The 19,146-nt window shown below is 29.2% G+C and overlaps 1 protein-coding gene and 1 long non-coding RNA gene across 2 annotated transcripts in view; one reads left to right on the forward strand and one right to left on the reverse strand.

Annotated features, from left to right (window-relative positions):
• Window positions 1–19,146, reverse strand: part of LOC127290579 (MAM domain-containing glycosylphosphatidylinositol anchor protein 1) — a gene marked incomplete at its 5' end in the record, with an annotated part of 197,800 nt that overhangs the window by 21,938 nt on the left and 156,716 nt on the right. The window lies entirely within an intron of this gene.
• On the forward strand, window positions 723–12,480 carry LOC127290584 (uncharacterized). Its single transcript, XR_007844390.1, has 3 exons — window positions 723–1,782; window positions 9,674–12,178; window positions 12,257–12,480. It is a non-coding gene; the product is annotated as an uncharacterized LOC127290584 (long non-coding RNA).

A 19,146-nucleotide genomic window follows, 5' to 3' on the forward strand; every position in this document is an offset into this window, starting at 1 on the left:
AGTGGTAGGGATTAAAATTTTCATCAATTAATTATTTATGTAATAAATTTGAAATTCAATACTCAAAAGACGAAAGCTTATTAATGTTCAACATACGTGTATATGCTTAATTGCAATTTTTATTATTAGATTATGAGCTTAATAATGTACTTGTAAATATGGAATATTATTATTTTATATATAACATATTATGTTGGATTTTTTTTTGTAATTTGGCATCATGGTGAAAATTGATCGACATAATGAAGGTATCCATTATTATCTGTGCGCCGAGAACATTACCTCATTGAAACGAGGTGATTGTCGTCTCTACTCGACACACTGGAATAATGTTCTTTATCGATCCTTATATAGTATCCGATTATTTGGCATCTATCGTTATATTGGCATTCAATTTAAAATAAATGGAACGAAGAATTGGCATAAAATTCAATCAACACGCATTCAAGTCTACTAAAGAATGGTTTTCAACTGAGATATATTGATATATTAGAATATAATAATAATAATACAAAAAAAATATTATTTTTAATATTTTTATAATTTTTATTATTATTATTATTATTATTATATTTTTTGAAAAACATTTTTTTTTATAATTTATATTTTTCAAAAAACTTTAAAAAAGCTTTTATATTGTTTTTCACATAATGTTAATAAGATTCCTTTGAAAATGTTTTATATATATATATATATATAATATCAAAGTTTCTCGCTTGTGTCACGTCACCGTAACTTTTACATTCATCCTTTTAATCAATACCGAGTTATATGTCTCTGCGACAAGCACACGTGTGCTTTTCTCTTTCCGCCCCTTTTTTTTCGTGTAACTAAACATCTTTCTTTTATATATAAAAGACCCCTGCGTTTAGTATCCTTCTACGACAATCTACTGTATTTCTATTTCTGTATACATACAAATAGAAGCGAGAAATCTTTTATGATACCAGAAGAGCTCACACCCCCACAAAACAAAATGATCCCTTTCTAATTTTCCCTGTGCTAAAATCAAACGATGTAATAAATGCGCTCTTTCCAATTATCCTATGTGACGAACCCCTGTGGTATCACCACATTAGAAGAGTACAGCTGCAAATAATCATAGTCATACTTTCGTATCCTGAAGAAGCTGGTTCACACCCCCCTTTTTACGTTCAACTGAGAGAGAAGGACTGAACTTTGACTTCCAAAATTAGGGTGAAAATATATAGTAGGACAATAAAATTTTATCTATTCTCTTACGAAAACTCAGTATAAAAGGGCTACATTTTCATGGAGAGATCAGTTCTGGGATCCTCTTCATACGTATAACATCAACTAGTTCTGGGATCCTCTTCATACGTATAACATCAACTAGTTCTGGGATCCTCTTCATACGTATAACATCAACTAGTTCTGGGATCCTCTTCATACGTATAACATCAACTAGTTCTCAAATTATCTTCATACGTATCAATCTCATTCTTGGTGCCAGTCGACGTCTTATAGTACAAGTGCATAATTCTCCTTTATCAAAGTGAAAATCAAGCATCAATACCCTCTACATAAAACGAGGATCATCACTACTTATTGCATTGGGCAATTATCTATTTTATTTGGAAGAGACTCATTATTCGGACATTCGTCACGCCTAATAGAACTCCGGACCTGCGGTTATACCTGGGCCCGTCAACCTTCCGGACGTCATAACTCACGCTGGTACCAGCTCCTTTTCCTGTGTCAACAAAGGACACAGCAGTGGTCCTTTTCTTTATTGAAACTTATCTACTACTGAATTTTAAGGTAAGTGTCTTATATTTTTACTCCTAACTTTCTAAACTCGTCGTATATTTGTGGTAACCCTTACATTCCTTATTTCAGTTGAATGCTGAACTCATTTCCTGGATTGGTTGGTTCGAGATTCCCTCTCTCTCACATAAGAACGAACTATTTTAACCCATTAAAATTTGTCTAAATAAAATTGTAACTTAATTATAAAAATTTCTATTCTCTTTCTTACCTGTACCCTTAGTTCAGAGCCTTCTGCTCTGTAAATGAAACAGGATTACCCTGAATCACCGAAGCGGAAATAAATAAAAATAAAATATAATTTCTGAAGTTATTTCTTATATTTGAGACGTAACAGAGGAAATATTATTTTTGGTGCATCGTCCGCTGTGATCAAGAAAGAGAAACTAAATTCATTCTTTTTTCTAAAATATTTTTCAAAAAATAATGAGAGAGGAGAAAAATTCTTGAACCAATAAATCTAAAATTCCTTTTTATTCTCTACTTACATTTTACACAAGTGACAATTCTATAAGTGAAAGTCGATCCAAAAGTGAAAGCAGTCAAAATATTAGTGGTAAATTAAAAAAAAATATGCAACATTCTTATTAAACTATATGTCTGAAAAAAGTGATCCCATTCCAAACCCAACACCTGATCGTTGTCTTCGAAGTCATACTAGGGCCGGAAATTTAGAAACTCGTCCAAAAGTTGTTCATTCTCCCCCTATCAAAACTTATACATTAGATCCTAAAAATTCAGAAGACGACAGTGATACTCTTAGAATTAGCACAGAAATAGGAAGTGAACAAACATTTAATGCTTTTGAAAATAATCTTCTTGAACTAAATCCAAAATTTTTATCTACACCAAACAAAGACTCTGTTATTTCATTATTAGAGAAATCAGTAAAAATGTCTATTCCAAATAATCAACAAGTATCTCTTCGCGATGCACTAGAATTAGTCCCTTCATTTGATGGCCAAAATATACCATTGACGACCTTTCTCGACGGGTGTCATGAAGCAAAATTAATGTTACCAGAATCTCCCCAAATAGAAGAAAATTTAGTTAAACTCGTTCGAAGTAAATTAACAGGCGAAGCTAGGAAAGCTGTATCCGGAAACACTTTTAAAACTATTCTAGATATGGGGACACAATTAAAAAAGGTATTTTCACCAAACAAAACCGTATACCAATTACAGGGCGAATTAGGAAATATTTTTATGTGGGAAAGTGAAAGAGTTTTATCTTACGCAAATAGAGTAAAAGAGTTGTCAGATCAAATTTTTGACGCATATAGATTAGCAAGTAAAGACGGTACTTTAACTAAAACAGTGATAGAAACATTAGAATTAGACATTGTTTCTTGTTTTCGTCGAGGTTTGCGTCCAGAAATAGAAATTCGAATTCCAGATTGCGTAACTTTAAAAGAAACAACAAATAGAGCATTAGAAGCAGAACGAAAATTAAATGCGGTAGTAGAACTCAGAAAAGGAAATTCTTTAAGATCAAAAGTTACATTTGCAAAAGAAGAATCAATTATATGCCAAACTTGCGATACAATGGGGCACACTTCTAAAAACTGTAGGTCAAGAAATAATCAATATAATAGAGATCGTTCTATATCCCCTATGCGGCAGGGACCATCTGTTGCTTTTCCAAGAAGAGGAAACTCCCCCTCGTTCGGCCAACGATGGCATTCCCCTTCACAAGTACGATTTTCAGATTTTTCTCAAAATTCCTATAATAAACCAAATTCACAATTTCAAAATAAAAATGATTTTCGCACTAATCAACAGAACAGACCTTTTAATGTTACTTGCAATTATTGCAAAAAACCTGGTCATGTTATTAAAGATTGTAGGAAAAGAGAATATAATAATAAACTCAGAAATACATTTTCAAGTAACAATCAAATTAGAGAAAATTATCAATACAAAAATAATTATCAAAATAATGGATTTAAAAATAATTCTACATTTAATAATACTCAATTTAACAAACAAAATTCTAATACACGACCATTCACCCCAACAAATGAGGGAAACGAACAAAACCGTCCCAGGTCAGGTGCGTCGGGACAGGTGACAATAGAATAAGCGTGCCTAACAAAGAAACGTCCGGGGGTCTAGAAACCATTCAAATCAATTGTACTAAAGGAAACAAAATACCATCTATTTATGTTAATACAGTTTCTAAGCCACTTCATTTAATGATTGATACAGGAGCAGGATTAAATCTTCTAAAAGAAAAAATGCTTGATTCTACAATGACTTTAAATAAATTAAAGAAAATTCAATTAACGGGTATAAATGAACACCCAGTACACACATTAGGACAAACAAAATTAAATATTTTTGGTTATCTCACAATTTTTAATATAATACCAAATGAGGTTCCTATAGAAGAAGACGGTGTTTTAGGATCGGAATATTTTACTGACAATAATGTTAAAATTAATTATGCTGAAAAATGTTTAGAAGTTGAAGGAAAAACATTTTCTTTTGCATCCAGAAATTTTATAACCCTTCCACCTCGATCAATATCTGATATATTTTTATTTGTCGAAAATTCTGATTTAAAAGAAGGATATGTCCCTCTTTTAAATACAGAACCGGGAATTTATATAGGAAACGCTTTAGTTACAAATCACAATGGTAAAGCTTACATAAAAGCAGCAAATACGTTATCAATATCAGTTAAAATTGAAATTCCAAAAGTAACCTTACAAGAATATGATGAAATTTCTGATTCAAACCAAACTACAAATAATAGTAAAATTGAAAAAGACATTGAGGAAAAATTGTTAGATAGCTTTATTTATTCAGAAACTCTGAATAATAAATTTGGATTTTATAATCTTACAGGTAAAGAAAGAATTGAGAAAATTTTAGATTCCCTTCGGTTAGATCATTTAAGATCAGAAGAATTAAAACATGTAGAAGCATTAATTGCAGAATATTCCGAAAGATTTCATTTACCAGACGAATATTTAACAGCTACCAATGTTCTCCAACATAACATCCCTACTAAAGACGACGAACCAGTATTTACGCGACAATACAGATTTCCCCCAGTGCATAAAGAAGAACTTTTAAGACAAACAAGTGAACTTTTAAAAAATAAAATAATCAAACCCTCTCAATCCCCATATAACACACCGGTATGGATTGTGCCTAAAAAAAATGACAGTCATGGAAATAAAAAATGGCGAATGGTATTAGACTTTCGCAAATTAAATGAAAAAACAATAACGGACTTCTTTCCATTACCGAATATAAACGAAGTACTCGAGACCCTTGGAAATGCGCAATACTTCTCTGTGTTTGATTTAGCTTCCGGTTTTCATCAAATTAAAATGAGCCCGAAAGATTCTCACAAAACAGCCTTTTCAACCCCATATGGTCACTATGAATTTGACCGTATGCCTTTCGGTTTAAAGAACGCGCCGAGTTGTTTTCAAAGATTAATGAATTGTTGTCTATCCGGTCTTATTGGTACAGATTTATTTGTTTATCTTGATGATGTTGTAATTTTTGCAAATTCTCTTGAAGAACATCAACAAAAATTTGATAATTTCATGTCTCGATTATGTAACGCGAATTTAAAATTACAACCAGATAAATGCGAATTTCTCAGACCCGAAGTAGTTTATCTCGGACACATAATTGATAAAAGTGGAGTCCGACCTGATCCAAAAAAGATAATTGCTGTTAAAAATTTTCCAGTTCCCAAAAACGTGAAAAACATAAAACAATTTTTAGGACTTGCCGGTTATTATCGAAGATTCATTAATAATTTTTCTAAAAAATCTGGACCTTTAACACAACTTTTGAAAAAGGACGTAACTTTTCAATGGACAGAAAAACAACAAGTAGCTTTTGAAATTCTAAAAAACGAACTTTGTGAAGAACCACTCCTACAAAGACCAGACTTTGAAAAACCTTTTATACTCACAACTGATGCATCCGGTTATGCTATTGGCGGTATTCTTTCACAAGGCGAAATTGGCAAAGACAAACCTATTGCTTACGCATCAAGATCTTTAAATGAACATGAAATAAAATATGATACTTATAATAAAGAGGCCCTTGCGATCGTATATTGCGTGTTACATTTTCGACATTTTCTTTATGGTAGGAGATTCAAAATTGTTACCGATCATAAACCATTATTATGGTTTCAAAATTCAAGTGATCCTTGCTCTCGCGTAACTAGATGGAAATTAAAATTGGCAGAATATGATTTTGAAATGATATACAAAGCAGGAAAAATGAATGTCAATGCAGATGCATTGTCTCGCAATCCAATCACTTATGTGAGAAAATTAGGACTTCGCATTCCAGAAGAAGAAGAAGAGGAAGAAGAAGAAGAAGAAGAAGAAGAAGAAGAAGAAGAAGAAGAAGAAGCAGAAGAAGAAGAAGATGAAGACGATGATGACTACAATGATGATAACAACGACAAAGATAAAGGTAAATATAGTGTCAATAACGAAGAAAGTGATTTATTTTGTGATGAGCAAATCAATTATGATGAAATCGACGCGAAAACTGTGTCCATAAGTGCAAATTCTAATCTCGTTAAAAAAATAACTAATCTCATATTCATGTTTCTTGTCATGTTAATGGGTAAAACAAAAAGTGAAGAAAAATTAAGCTATCCATTTAACACGGTAACAACTAGAGGAAAATTAAGGAAGATGAATCAAGAAAATTTAATCTCTAAAAAATCAAGTGAAAAAATACAAAATTCAAGTGAAAAAGTGCAAAATTCAAGTGAAAAAGTGCGAAATTCAAGTGAAAAAGTGCGAAACTCAAGTGAAAGTCTAAAAAATCCTAAATCAAAGAAATCTAATTCTAAATCAAAGGAATCTAATTCTAAATCAAAGAAATCTAATTCTAGTGACAAAATCAATGAAACTAAATCAAAGGGAAGCGAAATCAATGTGCAAAATTCGAGAAATGATAAAAATACAAAATCTATTCAAAACCCGCGAAATCAAAAAATTATTCAAGAATCAATTCGAAATCTTAGAAATCGTGAAAATTTGCAAAAGATAAATTATAATGAAAATTTAGTGATAGATGAAGACGAAAATTTAATCAAAAGGAAAAGAGGTAGGCCTAAAGGTTCAATTTCTAAACAAAAAACGCGTAAAATTAGTGAAGATATCGAGTGCGAAAGTGAAGATTCGGAGGAAAATTCAGATCCAGAATATATTAAACAAAATCAATTTTATCAACCTTTTAGTGCGGAAGAATATGTAAGTTCAAGTGATGATAGTGTTGAAGATTTTCCTCATGAAGAAATTATTGAAGATAATGCGAAATCAAAAAGAAAAGAAAATATAGAAGAAGAATACGATAGTGATTCCGACGATTTAGAGGAAATATATTTTCCTAACGAAATTTCAAATTCTAAACAAACTCAAAGAAAAATCAATAATGAGCATGAATGTCAACGCCCTCCTGCCGAGCCCCCTCCTAAGTTCCCCCTCGACCCTTTTCTAAACGAACAAAACGTGGGTGAATTAGAAAAATCAATTGATGGACCCTTATGTACTAATGTAGTGGAATGTAAAGACCAGTTAAGAATGCGGAAAGATAATTATGCGTACTTTTTATCTACAACAGGTGTCCCTTTAGATAATGGTTCTCGAAGTCTAAATAAACAAAATGAACTTCCTCAATTCAAAAATTTGTTAATTAATGAAGCTAAAGAAATTAAAAAAGGAAATTTTTTACACATTGCTTTACCAATTACTACAGAATCAAGTGAAAGTCTTACTCAAATAACAAATAATATCAAATTAACAATTGAATCATTCAAAAATTTAACAGAAAAATTAAAATTAAAATCAGTTAGTATTGCAAAAACAACAGTCATTAATCACGTAAATTGGCAAGATATCGAATTAATTCTTAAAGAAACTTTTCAAGATTCTTGTACTAAAGTTATAATTTGTAAAGGTTATGTTCAATATGCAACAAATGAACAAAGACAAATTTTGATTGAAGAAGCACATTCCTCTGCTATAGGCGGTCACAAGGGAGTTACGAAAACTTATAACAGAATTCGGCAAAAATATTTTTGGGAAAATATGAAATTAGACATTCAAAAATATATTCAAGCATGTTTACAATGTCAGTTGAAAAAGTTAGTTCGAGTAAAAACTAAAAACCCAATGGTTATTACTGATACACCAGGAACCGCGTTCGAAAAAATTTCTATGGATATAGTAGGACCTTTGCCAGCAACAGAATCGGGAAATGAATGCATTTTAACTATACAAGACTGCTTAACAAAATATTCTATTGCTGTCCCCTTACCAAATCAACAAGCCAGTACAATAGCTGATGCTTTTGTAAAGAAATTCATTTGTACTTTTGGCTCTCCAAAAGGCGTTTTAACAGATCAAGGTACAAATTTTTTGAGCAATCTTATGAAACGATTAGCAAAACGATTTCGCATTCGGCAATTTAAAACAACTTCTTTTCACCCTCAATCAAATGGTTCATTAGAAAGATCACATCATGTATTAGCAGAATATCTTAAACAATTCATTAATAAAAATACTCAATGGGATGATTTATTAGAATTAGCTATGTTTTCTTATAATACAAGCGTCCATGAAGGTACTAAATGTACACCCTATGAGTTAGTTTTCGGTAGATTACCAAGATTACCTTCAAGTTTACCACTTTTGGAAGAAGAAAAACTCGAGACTTATGATGACTATTTAGTAAAATTAGTTACAAAATTACATGATATTCAATCTCTCGCGCAGAAAAATTTAATTGAATCTAAAGAAAAATCAAAAACTTACTATGATCGTAAAGCTAACCCTCAAAATTTTAAAATCGGAGATAGTGTATTTTTATTACAAGGTCCCAAACCGAAAAAGTTAGGTAATCAATATACAGGACCACATGAAGTGTTAGAAATATTGAGTAAAGGAAACATAAAAATTAAAATAAATAAATCACCAAAAATTGTACACATTAACAGACTTCGCTTATCTCATATTCATCATGCTAACCAAAATTAATTTAAACATTTATATAAAATATAACAAGAATAGTGAATTAATTCAAATCTTAATACATATCCTTCAATATATTCACTAAATACACATAAACAAAACAATTTGCTTTTGCAACATTACTGTTTGCTCTTATAATTATAATTCTCCATTAATACAATTAACTTTTTATTAAAGTAAATAATCCAGTTTTGCATATTCTTAAGCATTAAAATACGAATAAAAAAGGCATTGTCAGTAACAACATAAATAAATATTATAAAAAATATATAATTATCTGTAATAAATCAAGATGACTCGAATTTTATATTGAACAACTGGAGTATTTTCTTAAGCATACATTTTAATTTTTAGATATAATAAAAAAGAAACATTAAATAATTGATAATAATATAGAGATATTTCTGTTTCAGGTGATTAAAATATATTATGGACATTCATTATATTAATATTTGCTATTTTTCTTCCAGGATCTATTTTTACATTATAAAATTTACTTTTTTTTTCTTTTAAATATTTCATATAAGAAAGTTTCATATTAATATTTTGTTTTTTTTCCTAAATTCAAATATTCAAAAATTAAAAAAAAAAAAAAAAAAATCAATTTTTTTTAAATTCTTAAACTTCATTTTCTTGTAGTTCGTATAAATACCGAAATTTGATTACCACAATGTGACACGAAATTTTGGAATCTAAAACATGTAAAAAGAAAAAAAAAAAAAAAAAAAAAAAAAAAAAAAAAAAAAAAAAAAAAAAAAAAAAAAAAGAAAAACATAGAATTAAGAATAGAATCTCTTTTTAACTTGTAACCTTTTTAAGAAAATTTATGACCTTACCTAACTGGATCCTAAATTCTTTTAGGTAATATGAACGCGCAAACTATGAAAAGGGTAAATTCTCCAGTAACAGATTTGGAGAATTTAGCCATTGAATTCTCGTTTACAAAACCTATATACTTAATACCGGAATCGAGGGACCAGGACATAGCGACATGTTCTATAGAACATGAAAATGATTATTTAGAAGTATCTATAGAGAAACATTCAAATACAAAAGACACTAAAAGAAAACTCGCTCAGACAATGTTAAAAAGATTACATATGCGATATGATTTTAATAATCATGAAAATGAGATAGATACCTGGAGCGATAAAGTCCAATTAATAAAATGGAGTTCTTCTTGCGAACGATGTTTCGAGCGATATCATATAGCGAAAAACTGTTTCAATGTTAAGAGAAATAAAAATTATTCAGATTAAAATAAAGCCAAAACTTGTTGTATATCTAAAATATTGTATTCATGTCAAAACTTCGGAAGATCCTCGTTTTTCTTCTAAAGGAGGGAGGGATGTATAGATATATATCTATATATATACACATAGTACAATGCGTCTTCATAAAATTATACCTGTATTCAGAAAGGAAAAAGTAGCGAAAATTTTTTCTATTTTTACATCCTTCCTCCTTTATATTATAAATGTATGCGATTAATTTAAGGAATTAAATATAAAACTCACTTAACATATATGTCTATTATAAATTTTACTGTGTGGAATGAGTTTCTTTATATGTGTGATTAGAAATAACATATTCCAAAATCTTGATAAATCTTAAATCATTGTGTGTTTTTCTAATATCTTATAATAAGATTACTTCTGCGTAAATCAATGTATAATCACTAAATCAAAATGATATTATAAATTATGTATAAAAAATATAATTGAACTCTGTCATCATCAGAATATAATCTATCTGTATGCACTATGTATTGAAAACTTATATCTTATTCTAAATTAACCAATGTGAAAAGAGCAAATAATATTAATGCATTTTTAAAATCCTCTATAATACATGGTATGAGTGTCTTTATAAATATAATTAAAAATCCTTTTTATATACTACTTCTACTAATTCTGTGAGCTTTTACGAAAGTATTTCAAATTTGTATATGCTTCTATACATAAGATTCTAATCTCTATAATTAAATCAGTTTTAAATCACGTATGATTATTAAATCAAAAAAGATAGTATGGGATATGTGTGAAAATCTTTGAAATCATTAACAATAATATTTGTATGTATTTTTCAATATATATAAACCTATATCTTAACTTGGTGTGAAACTATATCATGTGTATGACGTATTTTCTCTTAGGCCTTTTAAACATTGATGTCTAAAAACTTTACATAATATAATCAAAATTATAAGTGACATTTCCCTCAAATAACTTAACTCTTCTCAAAAACTGAATTCGTAAATTATTCAACTTCATTTCTAATTTCCGAATTTTAAAGGGGGGAGGTGTCACGTCACCGTAACTTTTACATTCATCCTTTTAATCAATACCGAGTTATATGTCTCTGCGACAAGCACACGTGTGCTTTTCTCTTTCCGCCCCTTTTTTTTCGTGTAACTAAACATCTTTCTTTTATATATAAAAGACCCCTGCGTTTAGTATCCTTCTACGACAATCTACTGTATTTCTATTTCTGTATACATACAAATAGAAGCGAGAAATCTTTTATGATACCAGAAGAGCTCACACCCCCACAAAACAAAATGATCCCTTTCTAATTTTCCCTGTGCTAAAATCAAACGATGTAATAAATGCGCTCTTTCCAATTATCCTATGTGACGAACCCCTGTGGTATCACCACATTAGAAGAGTACAGCTGCAAATAATCATAGTCATACTTTCGTATCCTGAAGAAGCTGGTTCACACCCCCCTTTTTACGTTCAACTGAGAGAGAAGGACTGAACTTTGACTTCCAAAATTAGGGTGAAAATATATAGTAGGACAATAAAATTTTATCTATTCTCTTACGAAAACTCAGTATAAAAGGGCTACATTTTCATGGAGAGATCAGTTCTGGGATCCTCTTCATACGTATAACATCAACTAGTTCTGGGATCCTCTTCATACGTATAACATCAACTAGTTCTGGGATCCTCTTCATACGTATAACATCAACTAGTTCTGGGATCCTCTTCATACGTATAACATCAACTAGTTCTCAAATTATCTTCATACGTATCAATCTCATTCTTGGTGCCAGTCGACGTCTTATAGTACAAGTGCATAATTCTCCTTTATCAAAGTGAAAATCAAGCATCAATACCCTCTACATAAAACGAGGATCATCACTACTTATTGCATTGGGCAATTATCTATTTTATTTGGAAGAGACTCATTATTCGGACATTCGTCACGCCTAATAGAACTCCGGACCTGCGGTTATACCTGGGCCCGTCAACCTTCCGGACGTCATAACTCACGCTGGTACCAGCTCCTTTTCCTGTGTCAACAAAGGACACAGCAGTGGTCCTTTTCTTTATTGAAACTTATCTACTACTGAATTTTAAGGTAAGTGTCTTATATTTTTACTCCTAACTTTCTAAACTCGTCGTATATTTGTGGTAACCCTTACATTCCTTATTTCAGTTGAATGCTGAACTCATTTCCTGGATTGGTTGGTTCGAGATTCCCTCTCTCTCACATAAGAACGAACTATTTTAACCCATTAAAATTTGTCTAAATAAAATTGTAACTTAATTATAAAAATTTCTATTCTCTTTCTTACCTGTACCCTTAGTTCAGAGCCTTCTGCTCTGTAAATGAAACAGGATTACCCTGAATCACCGAAGCGGAAATAAATAAAAATAAAATATAATTTCTGAAGTTATTTCTTATATTTGAGACGTAACACTTGGTTCCGGCTTTCTCTAATATTAAGTCTCATATCTATTTTAGTAAAAAAGAAAAGGTGCCATGAAACTTGAGTATATGAAAGCGTCCTTATATGAAATGTTTTATTTTTTTTTTCTTTTAGAAAATTTTGTATATATGTAGTGTTTTTATTTTAATTTACTTTTTAAATGTATGTAACAAAATATTTGTTTCATTTTGCATCTAAAATTATGTTCCTGTAGATTGTTAAAGTACACATTATTATACATATATATTATATATACTTGTTGCGAGCAAACAAAGTAAATCGATAAATTTGATAGGAATAATTAGTTATTAAATAACAATGAGAGAATGGTTAGAATATCATTTACATGTATATTCCAATGTTTGAAATTTGTCAATAAATGTAGAAAATTTACGTGGTGCAAAATGGAAAATTACATTAATTCAATTAGTTAATGGGAACAGTTCTAAATTATTGCTTCGAGGTATAATCAATAATATATATTGAATTTAACTACTTCATGTAAAATCTAATAGAAAATTTGTATTTAAGATTTGATTGTTCAATATTATTATGTAGGAAAGCTTAAAAAAAAAAAAATTACAGTGAAACCGAATTAGGCGGGTTATAAAAAAATTACCGACATAGAAATCTACCTTACCATCAGTCAGTAATGTAGATTTCTATGTCGGTAATTTTTTTTATTTTCATTTTTCAAAATTTTTTACCGTCTTGTTAATTTTTTTTAACCATCTATGTATTTGTTTCAAATAATCAGTTACTTGACTATTATCAAATATAAATTTATTTGCATTAATTTTATTCATTTAGTTATTTTCTTTTTAATTAATTTATTAGTCTATTATTTATATTTTTAAATATAATTTGACAATTTATAGTTTTAAAAGAATTTTTTTTTTTGTTTTGTAAAGTATTGTTATTTATTTCTTTTTTTTAAAGTATTTTTTTATTTTGAAGTATTTTTTCTTTTAAAATATTTTTTCTTTTAAAGTATTGTTTGTTTTAAAATACTTCTTGAAACTTTCGAATTGTGTAATTCTATCTATTATTTGAAAATTAATTTCCAATTAACAAACACTTTTGTTCAATTTAAGCGCATTTGCATCAATACGGATTTTCATTTCATTTTATATGCGTTCAATTTCATTTTCATTTGATTAACTTCAATATGCTTGTCATTTGATTTATATATATTTATCTCAAAATCTATTTTAATTTATTCTATTCTTATATTTGCAATTATTTTTTTCAGTATATATTTGTAGTGAATAGAATGCTTGTATAATAGCGTATGAGATATTCTTTAAATGAAGAGTAAAAATTTTTTCATTTAATAAAAAAGGATTATGAATGGTATTAATATTAGATATTAAATCTCGCGTCTCGCGCGTAATATAGATTTTTAAAAAATTGAGAAAAAAAAAGCCGCACGAATTCAATAGACGGTCGTAAAAACGTACAATAGGCATTCGGGAGTAGGGGCAAAGTCTGATTGGAAATAAAGCTATGTAAAAATATCTATCGACGAGGTCTTGAGTGACTGTGAAGTCGACAAGATCTGCTTTTGCAGCATTTATGAAACCGATATCACAGAATGAAAATCTCAACTTGATTTCCGTGAAGACCTGAAGTAAATGAGAAGAATAGAGAAACTTAATAAATTGTGTGCGAAAAGGAATAGAGACGTCTGAAGAGTGTTTTCTTCTTTCAATAGCATTCTCTCTTTCTCTCTTCCTTTGAACACTGCGGTTGAGACGACACAATGAACGTATCTATATTTGAAATTCACTGCCTTCAATGCATTCATAAGATGCTGAAAGCATTTCATTTGTATATCTCTTCTATTGACGTTATTTATACTGTCAAGGTCTTTTTTTTTTTATTTGACAATTCAAAACTTTTAAATCAAGTTTTAATGACATGTCATTTTTTTTTAAATTGCCCTTTTATCAATTAAATAAATATTATTATTAGTTTCTCTCTGATTTTTTATTATTATTATTATTTAGTCAAATAACTGATTATTTGAATAAAATAATTTTTTTTTTGTTTTAAAAATAAAAAATAAAAAAAAGTTGACAGTATTTTGTGTGCGTTTATCAAAAGAAACGATGACAAGCTTAGTGCTGAAACAATATACGGTTTCAGCGGCAGTGTCGTGTCTTTATGACCGCTTTGTGTGTATATCTCAGCGCGTCGCTATTACTCAAACTGTCAGGCATAAGTCAGAAGCCCATTATTCAAATGCATACCATGGTCAAAGCACACTTGTGTAATATGATGAGTTTAAACTATACGCATTACACGGTTACCTTTACGCTTCACATGTTATCCGGAAAACAAGGTCAATGAATATACATATATATATATATTGAGACTGAGAGCAATCAAAAATGGCAAGTGTGTGTGTGTGTGTGTGTAATTTCCATCTTCTCATTAATTGAAAACTTTGCACATAAACTTTATATTTAAATATCAAGTAAAAGATATTAAATTAAAGTTTTAGTCAGATATAACCGTATTTTTTTTTATTAGTAGTATATACCAACTTTAGTCGGACAAAATGTGGTTAAAGCTATTTACATTGTAATTGCAGTATAAGTAGTAAACATCCGTTTTAGTAAGACATTACTGAATTTTTGTAATTTTTTGTATCAGTAGTAAATTCCAGTTATGGTCAGGCCAATGTTAGTATTAGTAGTAAATATCCGTTTTTGTCAGACAACTGTATTTTTTGGACTTTTTTCACTAAAAGTAGAAACCACCAGTGATATAGTCAGACAAATTGTTTCTTTTTCAAAAGACAAAATAAGTAAAAAATATACTTTTTAGTCAGACGTAACTGTATTTTTCAATAATTAAAAAAATACTAATACTAAAAATAAATTTAATTCAATCACCATATCAGTGTTAAATATAAATTTTTATCGAAGGCGAAAATTTACAAAGGTCTTGTAATTTTGCCCTTAGTAGTAAAAGTACTTTCTAGTCAGACAGCTTTATATAGAATTTTTTAAATTGTTTTAATACATAAAAATTAATTTAAAAAATAAAAAAATATTTTTAATTCTTTTGCTTTTTTATTTTTTTTCGAATAAAAAAAAACTTTCCGCTTTTATTATTTTCTATAGTGAAAATTAGTCTCTTATCAAAAAACTGTTTTTTTTTTTTTTTGTTAACTTTTAACGAGAGTTTCAATATAATCTCTCGAGACGAAAAAAAAGGGGAAAAAAAACCGAATACTATCTCACCTTGTGTAATTTTGCGACGCATTTTGGCCATTAAAGAGAAGCTGGGGGCGAACTTAGAGAACACACACACATATATAAACACAAAAGACTGAATCGTACCAATTGCCAGGAATAGTGCACAATGAGCGGATAACTTGGACATTGAACAGTGGTGGATATCGACGTCACTATAGTATAACTATATATATATATATATATATATATATATATATATATATACTAGTGTTCAATCGGTTTCTATGTCAAAGTATTATGTAACTCTGGGGGAAATGTTGCAATTGACCAGTACTTGAGTAAATACACGCGAAAGTGTTGGTGTAAAGCCTCTTATCCACCGCAGACACACAACACAAACATTTCTATAGTCAAAAGGGATGTATCATTATACGTTATCTACAGCAAATACTATTGTGATTTTTTTTCTCCCCTACCTTTTTTTGGTGATGGAGGGGGAAGAGAGAGAGAGAGAGGGAAAACTTGTTGAAACACCGTTCGCTTTTTTTTATATAAGCTTCTTTACTCTCTTTTTTTTTGCGCCGAGAAATACAAATCCATTCTTTTGATATTTTTATAAAGCAAAACATGAAAACAGTTAAACAGTTTTTTTTTTGAAATAAAAGATATTATATTTCAAATGAATTAAAAATATAATAAATATTTATTCTATTTACAAGAAAAATGATCGACAAAAATTTGACTTAACATGCTGTTAAGATAACTGTATAAAAATGAAAAATAAAATGCAACATGTTGGAATATTAAATGAGCATATTGCATCAATTTCAAAGTTGACTTAATGTAGTAAAAAAAATAAATAAATAAATAAAAAGAGTTTCAATGCGAGAGATTTAAAGGATGAAAATTTAATAAGAGCTGTTGAATCGTCTTTATATATATATATATAAAAGAAAACCGTAAAACGAGAAAGGCATCAAGTTATCTTTCGACCGCAATCAGATTCTCTCTTAAGATCATTAAATATTTATTTACTAGCTACTTTTTCATGCCCCAGGAAAAGAACTGTATAAATATACAGTTCTTCTACTTTTTCTCCTGTATATAACAAATACAACTAGGGAGGAAAAGTTCGACCTACTCACATTACGAGTGGAAAGCGGTTTACTTTTCTTTTTCAAATCTCTTTCGTTTATATATATATATATATATATATATATATTTATTTATTTCTCTCGTCTCTTTATAAAACAGAGAACACTGAAAAGAATCAATTTTATAACTCTTGTAGAATGGCACTTTTGTAAAGTAGCACAATGTATTTCACGCGTTTATTTATTACATTGAAGTGACAATGTTTTACGATTTCCACGTCACTGATATGTGAAGTCGAAATGAATTAGAAAAAACATCAAAGAGAGGTTGTGCCAATATTAATTATTATGTCAATATAATAATGATTATACCAAAATATTAATAATTATGCCACAAAAATATGAGAGAAGCAGACGCATGGCGTTGCACATAGTAACTGGTACCATAGTAACTGGTACCATAGTAACTAACTGTTACCATAGTAACTGGTACCAAAGTTACTGGTATCATAGTAACTTTGGTACTAAAGTAACTGGTACCATAATAACGAAATGGTACCAAAGTAAGTGGTACCAAAGTAATCGGTACCATAGTAACTGGTACCATAGTAATTGGTACCATAATAACGAAATAATACCAAAGTAATCGGTACCAAAGTAATCAGTATCATAGTAACGGGTACCATAATAACTGGTATTATAGTAACTGGTATCATAGTAACTGGTATCATAGTAACTGGTACCATAGTAACTAACTGTTACCATAGTAACTGGTACCAAAGTTACTGGTATCATAGTAACTTTGGTACTAAAGTAACTGGTACCATAATAACGAAATGGTACCAAAGTAAGTGGTACCAAAGTAATCGGTACCATAGTAACTGGTACCATAGTAACTGGTACCATAATAACGAAATAATACCAAAGTAATCGGTACCAAAGTAATCAGTATCATAGTAACTGGTACCATAGTAACTGGTATTATAGTAACTGGTATCATAGTAACTGGTATCATAGTAACTGGTATCATAGTAACTGGTACCATAGTAACTGGTACCATAGTAACTGGTACCATAGTAACTATTGCTATGCTAACGGTTGATATGGAAACGGTTGGTATGGTAATGATTGTCATGGTAACGGTTGCTATGATAACTGTTACCATGGCAACCATACCTGTGTACGACGGACGGACGGACGCCAAAGGGCAACTATAAGGCTTTTGGGACTGAGCTACGAAAATCTAATAATTATGATTATGCCACTATTAATATTTATGTCAATATAATAATAATAATTATTCCAATGTATAATGGTAATAATTAAATTAATTTTATTTTAAAGAACCGTTTCTTTTTTTTGAGAAGACAAAATAATTATTACCGCAGATTACATATTATTTTACAAACTATATATGGCAATATTTTATCCATAACTTTTCGAGATAGTATATATATATAGTGAAAATTGCTAGAGCGGCACTAATTCATCTCTCACATTGTAGAGACGATGAAGGGTGGGGTGATGAAAACGTTGATAGAGTGTCGAATGAGTGGTATTTCCGAAGTAGAAAAGACTTCCATTAAGAAGTGAGAGTTTATAAGTATATCATATATATATATATATATATAGAGGTAACTGTGAATCAAGAACGACAATATATTTAATAATAATTCAACAATAGAAGAGAAATAGAATTATTATCTTTGAATTTTTTTTGTCAAGTTAGCAATAATAAATTTATACATGGACTTTATTGCATTTTGACAAATATCTTTCTTTTTTCATCTCTAAATCAAGTAACAGCTCGAGGGTGTTCTTTCAATACGCGGCAGAAATTTTTTTTTTTTTTATTATTATTTTCCTTTTAAGGGTGCATAAAGATCTTTAATATGTGACCCTTATTTTTTCGAAAATAAAAACATTGAGAAAAATCTAGGCAAAAGAGGAGAGAAAACTAAAAATCGATATTGTATCTAGAACTCTAAAATCACTTGTCCATAAAAACTTATACATGAAATATCCATTAAGAATTTTTTTCAAAAGTATTTTCCCTAAAGTAAATTTATTTTTAAATAATTATATAAATAAAATAAACAAAAATTTATTTTTATAATTAATAGGTATATATATATTTCTTTAAATATTTTTGAAAAAAGGAATAAAAATTATTTAATATTTTATATGTGGAAATGATTTTTAAAGTTGTCATTCACACGTGATATCTTTTTTTGAATAAATTTTTTTATAAAATATTTTTCTCCATGGAAATTTATTTTTTAAATAATTAAATAAAATAATAGAATTTATTTTTAT

The sequence above is a fragment of the Leptopilina boulardi genome, unplaced genomic scaffold (genome assembly GCF_019393585.1).
Source record: "Leptopilina boulardi isolate dan_hultmark-lab unplaced genomic scaffold, ZJU_Lbou_2.1 LbouV2_71, whole genome shotgun sequence".
NCBI lineage: Eukaryota > Metazoa > Arthropoda > Insecta > Hymenoptera > Figitidae > Leptopilina > Leptopilina boulardi.